Genomic DNA, 9,500 nt, shown 5'->3' on the forward strand with positions numbered 1-9,500 from the left:
CTGGACCCCTCAGCCTCACCTATTTGATGAGCTTTAGACTAATGAGAAAACTACACTTAAAAATTAAGTTCTAGGTTCAATTGAAGTTCCTGATGAAGAAACACAACTGAGATTTGTTTTTCAGTGATAAAATCTGCACATTTGTATTTCAACAAGGTAGCTAAAAACTTGATATAAATAATTTTTCCCCTTTTTTGGCTTAATGATTATCATTTACTCTGTATCAAATCTTTATACTATATGTTCCACGTGTTAAGAATAAATGTACATTAAATCTTGGTTTAAAAAAATTAAGATGCAGTGTACCTTTGAAATGCTATCCAAGGGTGCCCTCCGGCCCTCACGTACATGATTACATGTGTGCATGCACAGAATGTGAACATATACACATACAAACACATAAAGAAAATCATATTTCCAAATAAATACCTGGAGTATTTCTTTCCTGTGGCAAAAAAATACCTAAGGTGAACGAATCGTGAGGGAAGATTTACTATGGCTCAGTGTTTCCAATATTTCATTTAGTTTATTTTCTCTTGGCCCCAGAAGTGTTGATCCAGTGGAAGGACTGTCTTTCATTTTGGATGTGTGTGGCAGAGGAAACTAACTTACCTAATGACATCAAGGAAGCAAAGGCGGAAAGAAGAGAAGGCCTGGGTCCTGATAGCATGCCAAGTGGATGACCCTGATTACCTAACTTCCACGCATTAGGCTCCGCGTCCCAAGGGTTCTTCCACCTGCCAATAGTACTCCAGGGTTTAGCACACAAGTTCTGGGAGAATATTAAGATCCAACCCAAAACATCACCTATTTCCTCCAATTTCTTAACATCTCCTTTTAGGAAAGAAGAAAATCAACTAAGCAGTTCTCTAGTCACGTGTGTCTTTCCCACATCGTACGACTGATGCATCATATGTATGTTTGAGAGTGACTCAGGCTGTGAACCCAATTTCCTCTCGCAAAGCTTAGTGATTATACATTCAGCACTTCAGATCCTGCTCTTTCCTAAAACAATTCTTGATAATATCTCATTCTGTTCAATTCCTGCAAATTCCCCCAATTTTCTGCAGTGTCAAATAGACATCTAAATTACTATAGCACACAGCTTTTCCTATCATGGGGGTTTTGCTGCTGTCAGTTGAATATGATCAGAGAAAGGATGGATTTGTTTAGTTAATATCCCTGTGAGGCCAGACCTTATCTGAAGAGAAAGGAGAGAGAGAGAGAAAGTAGATGCTGGGGCCTGGGAGGGTGAGGGTGAAGGGAAAACCAGTTGGGATGTAATATATGAGAAGAAGGAATTAATTTTAAAACACCAGTGATGTCCATTTATTTCTAACATGGTACCCTGCCTATTCATAAGGGCTACTCTGAAGTTTTTTTATTGTGAAAAAGTTTCCAGTTTCTGGTTCCTACCTTTAATATTAAAAGTGTTAGAATTCCTGCCACAGCCTGTTTGTTCTTCAGGTAATAATTAATAGAAAGTTAGTGTGCTGGGGAGGATGTGGAGAAAGGGGACACTCCTCCATTGTGCATAGGGGTGCACACTTCTACAGCCACTGTGGAAATCAATCTGGAGTTTTCTCAGAGAATTGGAAATAGATCTACCTCAAGACCCAGCTATACTACTCCTGGGCATATACTCATAAGATGCACCACCATACCACAAGGAGCCTTGCTCAACTATGTGCATCGCAGCCTTATTCATAACAGCTGGTTAAAATTACCCAGATAAGTTAAATCTCATAGTTCTCTACCTGAGAGGCAGAATGTGTGAGCTCTCTTGATAAATCAGGTTTCACTTTGGGAACAGTAAAGCTAATTCACCTAACCCAGTCAAACATTAGTCCCTGTGATTCAAATATTTAGGTACAGACAAGAATTTCTACAGAAGAGAGGGAGGTTACCCCGGAAATTAACTTCGTCTGTGCTGACAATGATGTTTATTCTTACATTCAGAAAGTTTGCAGAGTAATCAAGAGTGTTTGTGGACTCAGTCTGAGCAAGGCTGATCTGTTTCATTACTAGCACATTCGAATCTCCCCATAGCTTTGCAGAAATGAGGAAAACATGGGTGGTATTTTCAGGTGATGGCAACAGGGACAATGAATTGTTAAGGGTGCAGAAAATTACACATGGCGATTAAATTATTTTCTTTCCAAAAACATCAGTAGGTGAGCCACTTCATGGTGACACTTGTTAATAAGGACAGGCAAGTGTAAAATCATGTGTTTAAAGAAAAAGAAACTTCAAGAGAAAATATAGATCCTGGCAGACAGGTTGGATGACACTGCCTTGATGTTTTGAGGAATATTTGAGCATTTGTTTGCCATAATCCAACATCATGTAACAGGCAATGGCTGGGGAAAGCCTATCATGCTAAGTCTCCAGATGGCTGGAGGAAGAGAGTAAAGAAAACCAAAGAAGCTACTTTCCCCTAAGATTTATAAAATTTATAGTATATAATAGACTTATTCTATATATGGCACCTAGGATACTATAAAGACATAAAGACATGTATCCATTTTTATAATTTAAAGTGGAAATATACACAGAACAAAATGCTATTGGCTTTTAGAAAAGGACTTGTAAAAGGATCTTTGAAACCATCACACATACTGAGGGAGCAGAAGGATATTCAGGACAAAGCCTATTATTTTCTATCTTCCTTTCTGAATTAATACCAGCCCTTCCTTTTGTGTGCATGAGCATGTGTGTGCGCACATGTGTTTGCATGTGTACATGTGAATTCACAAAGCTCTGGACCATGTTCACTGTGCAAAATATGTGGAGACACTAAATGTATTCAGAAGCATATGTGCCTCAAGTTGCACTGACTTCTTCATGCTAAAGATGCCAATTCAGGGTAGGGTTTGTAGAAAACAAAAACAAAAGCCACACTTCTTATCGCTTAGCAAGTTATTTTTTTCTAGACATTTTTCACTTTGTAAAAAACCATAAATATGTCTTATCACTTAATTTATTATATCTGAGTTAAAATTACAGACAACACTAAAAAATCACCATTTAGAATATATTTAAATAAAATTTTATGTTCAAAGCAATTATTTTAACTTATATTGCACATAAAATTATAACAAAAGCCACTATACACTTCTTCATGATAATAATTGTAAGCTCTTGATAATTAGAGTAGTCTCATTAAGTAAGTATGTTTATTACGGACAATAAATGTTTTCAGCGTGTTATACTCAAATAGCTTTATTATTACATTTCTATTGTTTTCCTGTGGAACATATTGTGTTTTGTTTCCCCCTAGTTTTCAGTCTTATCCCACCATGTCCTATTAAATGCTGAATTTTGGCATCATATGTAATTGAGAATCTATTTTCTTCTTACTTCACTTTCATAATATGATTCCTAAAGGCCCAGCTTCAAAGTCAGGGTGGCTCGGCTGTGTTCCTGGCACTTGTGTCTTGGAATCCTCAACCACTGTAATCTTTTATTTTTACCCTTTACTTCAGATCTATCATCTGTCTGTCTTTCTATCTATCTATCTATCTATCTATCTATCTATCTATCTATCTATCTATATCTATTTATCTTTCTGTTATCTATCTATCTATCTATCTATCTATCTATCTATCTATCTATCTATCTATCTATATCTGTTGTCTATCTGTCTAATCTATTATCTATCTATCTATCTGTATATCTCTTTATATATTTATCTATATATTATCTATTACTATGTATCATATATCTTGTATGCATGTATGTTTGTATGTATGTATCATACGTATCATCTACTTTAAAAAAATCTGTCATTTCAGACAATTCTCTGCTGAGATATATTGTTACGACTTCAACACAGCAAATTAGATGGAAAAGACAGGTAAGGCTCATAACAGATATTTCTTGTAAAAATTGTGAAAGGAATCTGAGAGCTTCCACTTTCACTCATGGGAGAATAACCAGTATTTTTTATTGCACCATAAATATCTAAACAATAGACATAAATATGTCATGACTTTGTTTAGACTGCTAAGAATAGACCGTACATTTGATCTTGGTCAAAAGCCCGAGACATGATATAAGTGTATAGAAATTGTGCAACACGTGGACTCAGATTTGCTGAGGAAAGTAAACACATAATAAAGCAACCCACCACCTGTCACTCTGCATAGACCAAACTATCTGTAAGGATACAGACATGGGGTCCTAGCAGAACACATCAGCCTTGTTGCACTAAGGTTAATCAGGATTGAAATGGCAGAACTTTACACTAGCGGGATCATCAAGGAGGAAAAAAGAAAAAGATTCAGAAATTCAGAGGTTGTGTATCAATCCATAATTACAGAGGAAGAAATTTGAAAATTAAAAATATATGCTTACTGTGGGATTGGAAGTTGAACAATTTCCCAAGTTTCCATAGAAACTTTTTGATCATTGTGAGTGGAGACCCCTGTATGAACACAGATGACTTTTAGTAGAAACTAAAGAGAGGGAAAGATCAAAGTAACAGGTAGTGAAGGTGACTAGTAAAGCTGAAAGAAATAAATTGTACACTACTTGACTAAATAGCTGTTAAAAGAAGACAAAAGTCTAATGTGTCAAAATGTCAAAATGTACAGGATTAATCAAAAATTGCTAGACGGTTACTTAAATTATACCTTCTACTGAAAAGCAGAGCCAATGAAAACATGCAAAAATTTGACCAATGAAGGGATTAGCAGAAAAAAAATCTTCACATAGCTGTTATAAGTATGTGACGATTGTATAAATCATATATCTGTAATGCTCCATCTAGGAGAGTGAAGGAGTGTCCTGATCAGCAGCAAAGGTATATATGATAGTGTCTCACAGAAACAAAAAGTGGCCAAGAAAAAGTTAAATGAAAAAAAAAAGAATGAATAAAATGTTTACTACAAATACCTTGTGAGAAAAATAGAAACCATAAAAAGTTTTATCAAGATGGAGCACTTAGAAAATTGATATGTAGTCGTCGGGGTAGAAAGGTACATGGGGCAGGAGAAATATCATAGACATTTCAGGGAAGTCCAGCACTGAGACTGGGTTAATTCGATTTGGGTCCCATAGACCTCTTCAAAATATTATAACTATCAGCAAATGTACTGTTTACCTACCAGAACTTGATGCTATGACCCTCTTGCTGAAGATAACACATGCTTGAGTCATAGAACATGAATAAATCACATAGATACTGATCATCTAGGTCCTGACCTAGAAGTTTCCTTTCTACAGACTAACTTTCCTAGTGTTGGAAAGTGTCATGCATGTCACTGGAAGAGAAACATAATCATCAGTCTTATCCATCTATGAACCCTCTGCAAGCAACAATAGTAATTGGCCAGGCAAGATATGCCCACTGGTACATGAACATCATAGGACTAACTAGCCATTTCCTGACTTGATTTTAGTCATGATCCACCAAAGGAAATCTAGGCAGGGCTAGAACCTGTCACTTGTTTACAGGTATCTCATAGGCTTTTTAAATAGTGTATTAATTTATTCATATTGCATCTCAGTTGTCATCCCATCCTTTGTATCCTCCCATTCCTCCCTCCCTCCCATTTTCACCTTTCTCCCCTCCCCTATGACTGTGACTGAGGGGGACCTCTTCCACCTGTATATGCTCATAGGGTATCAAGTCTCTTCTTGGTAGCCTGCTATCCTTCCTCTGAGTGCCACCAGGCATCAAGAAGGAACTTACTATGATTATTCTGCAAAATGGACAAATTCTGCAAAATGGAGTTATTCTTATACCCATCGATGAATGCATCCCTCAGTCTTCATCAGAAAACCTAGTATTTGCAATAGATAATGATTAACACAGAGACCTGTAACTGGCCAAGGTGCAGAGGATAAGTGATTGCAGAGAGGTCAGTTTAACATGGACATTTATATTGGTGCTCCCCCTTTCCTAAGGCTCAGGAATTCATTGCAGAAAAAGGAACAAATGGTGTAGAGACAGAGATGGTAGATACAGGGAAAACAGTTCTATTGACATGGCTCTCTCTCTCTCTCTCTCTCTCTCTCTCTCTCTCTCTCTCTCTCTCTCTCTCTCTCTCTCTCTGTGTGTGTGTGTGTGTGTGTGTGTGTGTGTGTGTGTGTGTGTGTGTTATGCATTCATAGTGGCTATGGCAGCATGCACAATACCTATACAAGCTCAAACCAGAAAAAGTCACAGTATGGAGAGGAGACTTGAGGATGAAGTGTCACCTTTAACTGTAGACCAATTGGCAGGTGTTAGTTGCTGGCAAAGAGTCAGTTTTCCCTAAGAATGTAAGACCTGTTAAGTTTACTACTCCCTTGCCTATACATTGAAGACTATATTTGGGAAGCACAAATTAATTTTTTTTTAAGACATAAAGTTGGGTAGGTAGGAAAAATGGAGAAGAGTAGTATGGGAAGGGCTGAAAGAAAGGGGGTGAATATGGTCAAAACACATATGAAATTATCAAAGAACTAGTAAAAATGCTTTTAAAAGGAACAAAAGAATCCACTGGCTGAGTGTAAATAAAGTATTACAGATGAAAGCTCATTATTTATATGCCAATTAGATGTTTCAGGAAAAAAAATAAGCCAGCTTATAGACATTAAGGGGACTGTGGCCAGCATGGTAAAGATTGGCTCTAGTAGCCTTGCCTTTCTCCCTCATTGTCTCTGCCTTGATAAGAAAACATTAGATTCCATCCGTGAAGCTAGCCCCCAATTTTGTTCCCTTATTTGGCAAAATCCTCCTCCTGAAGCTGACTATCAACATCCAGCTAACAAGGTGTTTAAGTCCAGCAATCAAAAGCCTTTTTTGGCTCAACTATTTGACATGGTAAATTAAAGGTAAATTAAAGTGAAACACCTTATCCTAACACAGGGTTTCCTCCCTTCCCTTTATAAACCTCCATTTTCCTATGAGTTACATCTGTCTCCTCTCCATACAGAGACAGTCCTTTGTTCAACTCTGGGACAATTACGTATATTCCCCTTCTTCCTCATCCCTATCTTCTGCCTTTGTCTCTTATTCCCTGTCCTTGGTCCCTCTGGGGCAAATAAGTCACCTGTGTTCGGAGAACTTGGTCTTGGAGTGTCTTGAGCAGACTTCAAGATTTCCGGTGGACATAGAAAAAGATTAAAAGGTAACAATAAAGCAGGCATGAGCAAATGGCTTAACTTCTTGTAACTGGAGTACTTAGAAAGTTAAAGGCTCATGAAATATTTGTAGAACTAGTTTTGAATGCTTCCAAGCTTATGAAAATTATAAACCTGCACAATATAAATGGGAACAAAATCAAGACAGTAATAATTGGTAAGGTAAGTCAGAATCACAGTGTTGACACAGATGGTAGCAAGAAAAATTTAAAGGCACTAAACAAATATTGCTTATGAACGAATTTTTAAAATTGACTGAAAATTATCACAGAAAATAATGTAAGCCAAATGACAATGGCCAGCCTTAAAAATAATTTAAACATCACTTTAGAATTTTGGATTGAGTAAGCATGTATTTTGTAATACATCAGGGAAAATATTTTTAAATCTTTAAAAATATGGAAAATTACTCATTATCACATTCATACTTGAAATTCATAAGACAAAATAAAAAACAACAACAACACAAGATGCAATATTTGGTCTTTAAAAGACACTTTTATTTATCATAGCGACAATCTACCACTCACATTCCCAGTTCCATATTAAGTTTTATTTTATTTTTTTCTCCTTTATTAATTTATTCTTGTTACATCTCAATGGTTATCCCATCCCTTGTATCCTCCCATTCTTCCCTCCCTCCCATTTTCCCCTTATTCCCCTCCCCTATGACTGTTCCTGAGGGGGATTACCTCCCCCTGTATATGTTCATAGGGTATCAAGTCTCTTCTTGGTAACCTGCTGTCCTTCCTCTGAGTGCCACCAGGTCTCCCCCTCCAGGGGACATGGTGAAAGGTGAGGCACCAGAGTATGTGAGAAAGTAATATCCCACTCTCCACTCTACTGTGGAGAGTGTTCTGTCCATTGGCTAGATCTGGGTCGGGGTTTAAGGTTTACCGCCTGGGAGATGTAACCTCACAAAGGTTTTGTGCCATCAAAAATATATCTCAACATAAGGTTGAAATTATAGTCACTTAAGGTACACATCTACACAGATTTTGGCAGATGTCAATATGTTTTCTGTGAAAATCTATAGTCTGTGGCATCCTTCTGAACTCTTCATTGTGCCTCTATATGGTTCTGTTCATAGTGTTTTGAACACTAATCAAAAAATGAAGGTGAATGAGAAGAAAAAGTGGCTAATTTTTTAATGTAAGTCCGTGCAATCAAATTGTAGAGCAAAACATAATGACTATGATGACAGAATAATGTTATTAGTTCAGAACACTTCAGAATAATAAGGGAATGAGACTTGAGCTGTAAGGGTGATATTTTCAATCTCATTGTCAATTTGTGGGCTTCATAGTAAGATGTACTTCTATGAAAGGTGTTCGCAGTTATATCAGACCAAACAGGAAATTGCAGTTTTGATGAAGTAGCTTGGGAAGGTAGAAGGAAGATGAGACACCAGGGAATGGGCTGGGTGATCGCAGAATTCTCTGTACTTTCCAATCAGGGGTATAGGCTTGAAGTGTAGATGTGATGTCCCTGGGCAGTCCTCGTTCCTTATGGTAGATCCTGTCCTAGTTTGCTTTCTGTTGCTTTAATAAACAACAGAATCAAATTCAACTTGGAGAAGAAAGGGTCTATTTGGCTTGTACTTCCCTGCCACAGTGCATCACGAAGGGAAATCAGGGCAAGAACTTGGTGTCAGGAACTGAGGAGAGGGACCCTGTAGGAATGCTGCTTATATAGGTGTCCTCCTTAGGGTTTGCCTAGCCTTCTTGCTTATGCAAACCAGGACTTCATGGCCAAAGGTGGCATGCTCACAGTAGCCTAGGCCCTCCTATACCAATCATAAATCAAGAAAATACCCACAAACATGTCCACAAATAAATATGATGAGGCATTTTCTTAATTGAATCGCATTCATCTCAAATGACCTTGGGAAGTTGTCAAGTTGATAAAGTGACATAAGGAACACATCCAGAAATGGAAAACAACTGAACTTTCCCTTCAAATTGTTTTTACGATCTTTTTTTTTTCTGGCCTGAAAGTCAAAGGAGTGTATCTGTAATATTTCTTAAGAACAAGATGTTTATTTTTTAACTTAATGTTTACTGTTTATTTCAAGTCACATTACTAAAATAATTTTCACACATCAATTGGACAACAATATCGACTGTATTTAAAAATAACAAAAACATGATACATAAAAGCACAGTGTAGGGAACACAATAACACAAGTACCTTGGCACTTGAAGATTAAACCCTATGTTAGTGATGTATTGATGAGAAAAAAACTTATTATAGACTAAAAAGTTAACAAGTCAATAAAACTGTGAAGAAAGTAAAACAAAGAAAGCACATAACAAGAACAACAACAGCAACAACTAAAACCCAAACAAAAAGCAAAGAAATAAAGGGAA

This window comes from Acomys minous (assembly GCF_964271855.1).
Source record: "Acomys minous genome assembly, chromosome: 3".
NCBI classification, from domain to species: Eukaryota; Metazoa; Chordata; class Mammalia; order Rodentia; family Muridae; genus Acomys; species Acomys minous.